At 37.8% G+C, this 6,149-nt stretch overlaps 1 long non-coding RNA gene across 1 annotated transcript; it reads left to right on the forward strand.

The window, feature by feature from the left end:
• The first annotated feature begins 264 nt into the window (after window positions 1-264).
• LOC120407960 lies at window positions 265-3,676 on the forward strand. Its single transcript, XR_005600352.1, has 2 exons — window positions 265-332; window positions 3,480-3,676. It is a non-coding gene; the product is annotated as an uncharacterized LOC120407960 (long non-coding RNA).
• Window positions 3,677-6,149: the final 2,473 nt, after the last annotated feature.

Raw genomic sequence — 6,149 nt, forward strand, 5'->3', positions numbered from 1 at the left:
AACTTGTTTCTTATAATAATGTTTTGTGTTACTTTAAACTAGAATGGGTATGAAAGTTTCTGACAGAAGAGCAATTTTTTTTTCAAAGCTGACAGTGTCCTTGTAACACTTTCTATAAATCTGCAGATAAGAAGATTGATATTAGGCACAGAGCAAAGACTGCTTTGAAAAATGAAGTCACACAATGAAAGAAAAAACTTCTTAAAAATGAAAGAATTCAGCAGTGAGAGAGATTATAAATAGGCATTTTATTTACTTTTTCAGGTATTTGAGGACAGAATCTGCTACAGTGGAAATGCAGACCCTTGCACTCGGTTCTTGATGTAAAGAAAGTAAGTGAGTTTTAAATATTTTATTTTAAAATGTATGTTTGATTTGGGGAATGGCATTTAAAAATTACTATATGTAATTGTCCATCCTGGTCACAGAGGACAAACTTTAAGAAAACAACACATAATACAAAGTGTACAATGCTCACTTTATTTTTATTACAAATATTTGCACTGTAAAAAACAAAAATAGTATTTTTCAATTCACCTAATACAGGTACTGTAGTGCAATCTCTTTATCATGAAAGTTGAACTTACAAATGTAGAATTATGTACAAAAAACACAGTGCACTCAAAACAAAACAATGTAAAACTTTAGAGCCTACAAGTCCACTCAACCCTACTTCAGCCAATCGCTCAAACAAGTTTGGTTAGAATTTGCAGGAGATAATGCTACCCGCTTCTGGTTTACACTGTCACCTGAAAGTGAGACCAGGAATTCTCATGGCACTTTTGTAGCCAGCGCAAGGTATTTACGGGTCAGATATGCTAAACAGGCATATGCCCCTTCATTCTTCAGCCACCATTCCACAGGGCATGCTTCTATGCTGATGATGCTCATTAAAAAAATAAAATATGTTAATTACATTTGTGACTGAACTCCTCAGCGGAGAATTGTATGTCTCCTGTTCTGTTCTGTTTTACCTGCATTCTGTCATATATTTCATGTCATAGCAGTCTCGAATGATGTTCGTTTTAAGAACCCTTTCACAGCAGATTTGAGAAAATGCAAAGAAGGTACCAATGTGAGATTTCTAAAAATAGCTACAGCATTCAACCCATGGATTAAGAATTTGAAATACTGTCCAAAATCTGAGAGGGACGAGGTGTGGAGCATGCTTTCAGAAGCCTTAAAAGAGCAACACTCAGATACAGAAACTACAAAACCCAAACCACCAAAAAAAGAAAATCAACCTTCTGCTGGTGGCATCTGACTCAGATGATGAAAATGAACATGCGTTGGTCCGTTCTGCTTGGATCATTATTGAGCAGAACCCATCATCAGCATGGACACGTCTTCTGGAATGGTGGTTGAAGCATGAAGGGACATATGAATCTATAACAGGGGTCGGCAACCTTTCAGAAGTGGTGTGTCGAATTTTCATTTATTCACTCTAATTTAAGGTTTTGTGTGCCAGTAATACATTTTAACGTTTTTAGAAGGTCCCTTTCTATAAGTCTATAATATATAACTAAACTATTGTTGTATGTAAAGTAAATAAGGTTTTTAAAATGTTTAAGCTTCATTTAAAATTAAATTAAAATGCAGAGCCCCCTGGACCAGTGGCCAGGACCCGGGAAGTGTGAGTGCCACTGAAAATCGGCACGCGTGCCATGGGTTGCCTACCCCTGATCTATATCTTGCGGTGCCGGCTACAACAGTGCCATGTGAATGCCTGTTCTCACTTTCAGGTGACACTGTAAATAAGAAGTGGGCAGCATTATCTCTTGCAAATTGTAACCAAATTTGTTTGTCTGAGTGATTGGCTGAACAAGAAGTAGGCCTGTGTGGACTTGCAGGCTCTAATATTTTACATTGTTTTATTTTTGAATGCAGGTTTTTTGGTACATAATTCTACATTTATAAGTTCAACTTTCATGATAAGGAGATTGCACTACAGTACTTGTACTAGGTGAATTGAAAAATTCTATTTCTTTTGTTTTTTTACAGTGCAAATACTTGTAATCAAAAATAAATATGAAGTGTGTACTGTATACTTTGTATTCTGTGTTAATTGAAATCACTATATTTGAAAATGTAGAAAGCATCCAAAAATATTGAACTAAATCGTATTCTATTGTTTAAAAGTGCGATTAATCATGATTAATTTTTTTAATTGCTTGACAGCCCTAATCATCATACATACCAAAAAGGGGACAAAATGAGTGCTCTTTTTGAATGCTTGATTTTGCAACCTTATGTTCTTATTGGGGTGTGTGTGTAATTAACTATAAGTGTTAGAGTATTGACATCTGTGCATTATATAAAAGAAGCTCTTCTGACTGTGTACTTCCTTTTTGCTTCAGGGGACTGATTATCAGAGACATAGGTGCTGCAAAGTTAAAAACCTGTGCACATTTTCTCTTGAATTTGCAGAATAGTTAACTAACAGGTTGCACAAAGGTACCCACTGACAGATTGGAATGCAAACTTAAGAAACTGAGGAGTATCAAATTGAAAAAAGTTGGGTTTTTGAGAACCCAGCATTTGTTACAGCTTTCATTCTAAGAATTGATATTTGGTAAGAAATAGAAAAGGATAAGGATTCTTGAGACAGCCGTTGTTTTGCTTTCATCAGTGAATTATCAGAGTTTAATTTGTTAGTGTGAAAAATTTCTTTAGTGGTTACAGCATTGTTACATTTCCTTCTTGAAGCTATTGCTATATTGCGTTTTGCAGTTGCATGGGATGAGTTAAAATTGATGGAATATGTATATGCTAGCAGAAAGAAGAGAGGGTATGATTGTTCCGATCTACCATTTGAGCACCCCTGCATTATTGCACAATGTCACTTGGGCCTATATGCTTCCCAAAGGCTGGCAAACCTACAGGAGAGGAAAAGGCTGTCTGAATTCCCTGTAGCTTATATCCAATGTTTCTTCTCTGCATAGCCCTTTTATCACCCAAGGCTTGAGGGTCACTAGGGAGCCGAGGTCACTGAAAGTCAGGAAATCCAGGCTGACATTGCCATATGCTTGTGGATGCTCACTACCTACTGTGGGATAGTCAATTACTTTTTGTCAAGGTCTAGGCACAGTCCAGACTTCAGAGAAGAAAATAATAAAATAAAAAAAATAGATTTCAGGGTCTGCCTATTGACTATCCTGCCCTATACTATAGATGCCCACTACCAGCTGTTTGGAGGAGCAGACCTCTGTAACACATAGGCACACAAACTAAGAGCTCCAGCAATGAAATATTAGGTACCTCTGCAAGCTCCTGCTGGAATGGGGGCAAGGATGAAAAGATGCCTTGCCCTTTTAACCCAGTAGTTTTCCATAGGTTGAGCAGATGGTACTTATTTAAGACATAGTGAAAAGCATTATTCCAGTACTGTAAGAGACTGCTCTTTATTTATATCTTTCCGTTCAGTACATTACATCTTCAGCACAGACAAATTGGCTAAGATATACTAATTTTTTAAACAGCTGCTGTGAGAAGACTTACAGAATGGCACTGAACTGAGTGGCCAGTGCCCACAGGAGTTATTTGCAAATACAGAATGGGTTGCTGCAGGAATCCTTCCCTTCCAAGACTACATGAGTGAACAGGTCCTCTTAATTTGCATACCTTTGAAAAATCTTCCCACTCATCTAAAGATTAAATATATCAAGCCCAAAAGCAATTTTAAGAGAATGTTAAGTTTGTAAAGTTTGAATTTCCCATATAGCAACTTTTATTAGCAGTATTGCACACAGCTTGACAAGCAGCACCAAGCCACTTAGTCTAACTGTAAATCAGATGGAACAAAATTGTTTAAACAAAACAACAAAAAAACACAACCAACCTTGAGGGCTGTGTTGCACTAAACATAGTGTTAACAGCTGTCTGATCAAGAGGGTTTTGTTGTAAACACAGAAAACATTTAACTATTCAGTTCTGAACCTTATTTAAGAATACTAGAGTAAACTTCCCCTTACACCTGTCTAAAAGGGCTTTGCACCTCTGATTGAGGAAGTTTAAAAGATGGGATTCTTCAGAATAAAAATTAAGTGGGTTGAGAATCAGGAAGTTATGTTGTGTCCCTAGAGGGACAGCTGGCTGACCTTGGAAAGTCTCTGACCTCTCGTTTCCCACCTCTTTAAAATAGGGACAGTATTTAATAGCCCTATAAGGAGTCATTTGTTTACTTATACAGTACTTAGTTCTTTTCAGTTACTGAATACCATGCTTCATGGGTATTGCTCCTGTTAAAACACTTGAGAATTTTTAGGTTTAACATCCTTCTAAAAAGGAAACTGGCAGTAATGTTAGTGGCACAAGCTGACAGGCTTGTGCAGCGCTGATTTAAAGAGCATAAAACAAATTAAAATGGGTTATGGCACCCCAAAATTCCACTAACTCCATTTTAATAGGACCTTCACTAAAATGTAGCACTGAGGACAATGCTAAAGCTTTTCCTCAGACTACCTTTATATTGCAATTCTTAGCAGAAGTGAAACCCAGAGGATGACTACTAGGTTTTTTAGGTTACTATTGCACTTCCATTCCTGTTCTGGCTAAGTTTATACTGTGCTGTTCACACTTTTGTTAGCTGTAGGGGTGCTGTAAGTTAACCAGTGTCATAGCTATCCAATGCTTAATGCTAGGGATTGGCTGTTTTGACTCCTTCCTCATCATCTAAAATAGTTTGTAGGAATTAGTGGCAACCCTCCCAACTTTAGGTGACCTGCAGTCACACTGTACCCCTCCTTTGTCCACAATGGCTCTTAGAGGCAAAGGGAAAACTTCCTGTTTGCATGGGAAGAGTTGTAAAGATCGCAGCACTTTGAATAGTTAAGTACCCTTCACCCACCCCTTGAGCTCTTCTACCTTGAACCTTTGCTCTGAGGCATCCCTAAAAGTAGGGCAAGAAACTCAGTTTGAATGGAAAGTTCCAATAGCCCTTCCCATTCAAATTCTAGAGGACTAAGGAGGCAGGGAATGCCACAACAGCACCCAACAGGTATTTAAGGGTAGGTCACAGTTAGTGAGGATATCTGCTTGTGGCACTGCTCCACTTGCATAGAACAACAGATAAAGGTAACTTTGAAACTGAGCATTAGGCCAGCTTGTACCAAAAAGTGGTCACAAAGCAAGGGGGAGTTTTACTAGTTAAACATACACAATATATACTTGTCTGCAAGCTGTGCTATTTCAAGTTCTCCATTCAGCATACAAACCTGCCCTTTTTTGGGGGGGGGGGATAATACCTAAGTCACTCCCAACCCCTAATTAGCAAGTTTTCACTACCTCCTGTTTTATTTAAATTGCTCTCTTGATTACAGATTATGCTCTAAGGCATATGAGATACCTCTTCATTAGTCTAAAACCTATTTCAGATATAACCCTGAAGCTGCTATATTACATTTTTGTATTGTTTCATGCATTGAGAGATCCCTGATGGGTTAACCTTGGCTGTCTCATTCTGAAGTTGGAGAATTCAGTGTGATTTTGTGGGAAACTAGAAACCTTCACTGGTTTTATTTGCTTCTCTACATTAATTGGAATGCATTTCCCTTAAGGTACATGGGCTGGACCACAATTATAAATATGGAAGAATTATTTATATTTTAAAAATGATGCAAAGCCAGCAAGCTCTAAGGAAACCTCACAGGGCATAATGCCAAAGAAGAGAACATGATGTAAAACTACAGAATTATGTACAGTGTGAATACATCTCAAAATTCAAATAAAATAGTAACAGTAAATGCAAACACATTGTAAAGGGCCAGAGTGTTTTGACTTGTAGGAATTATTTTGAAGGCTTTGGTCACATTTGTGTTGCTCTGGTCCCGTCCAGTTAAGTAACCTAGGTGTTTTACTTCTTCCCCTGTAAGAGGTTTTTTGATGCCCACGCATTTCATAGGCTCTGATTTAGTGGGTAATAGGGGGAAGACCCACATCTCCTTATGTAGCCAGAGCAGACAACACCTTTTGCATATGCAGAAAAAGCTCATGGAGGAAGGGGTTGATGGGAACAAACAAGATAAAAGGCAAGCCCCATGATTACAGTGTCAATTGTAACTGACTTCAGCAGGTATTTCTACAAATCATTGCAGTAAATCTGATTTTTTACAGTTGCTTTCTGCTTCTCTGAGTGTAATTTGTAAGGCACT

This window comes from Mauremys reevesii, linkage group 6, assembly GCF_016161935.1.
Source record: "Mauremys reevesii isolate NIE-2019 linkage group 6, ASM1616193v1, whole genome shotgun sequence".
In the NCBI taxonomy this organism is placed as follows: Eukaryota; Metazoa; Chordata; order Testudines; family Geoemydidae; genus Mauremys; species Mauremys reevesii.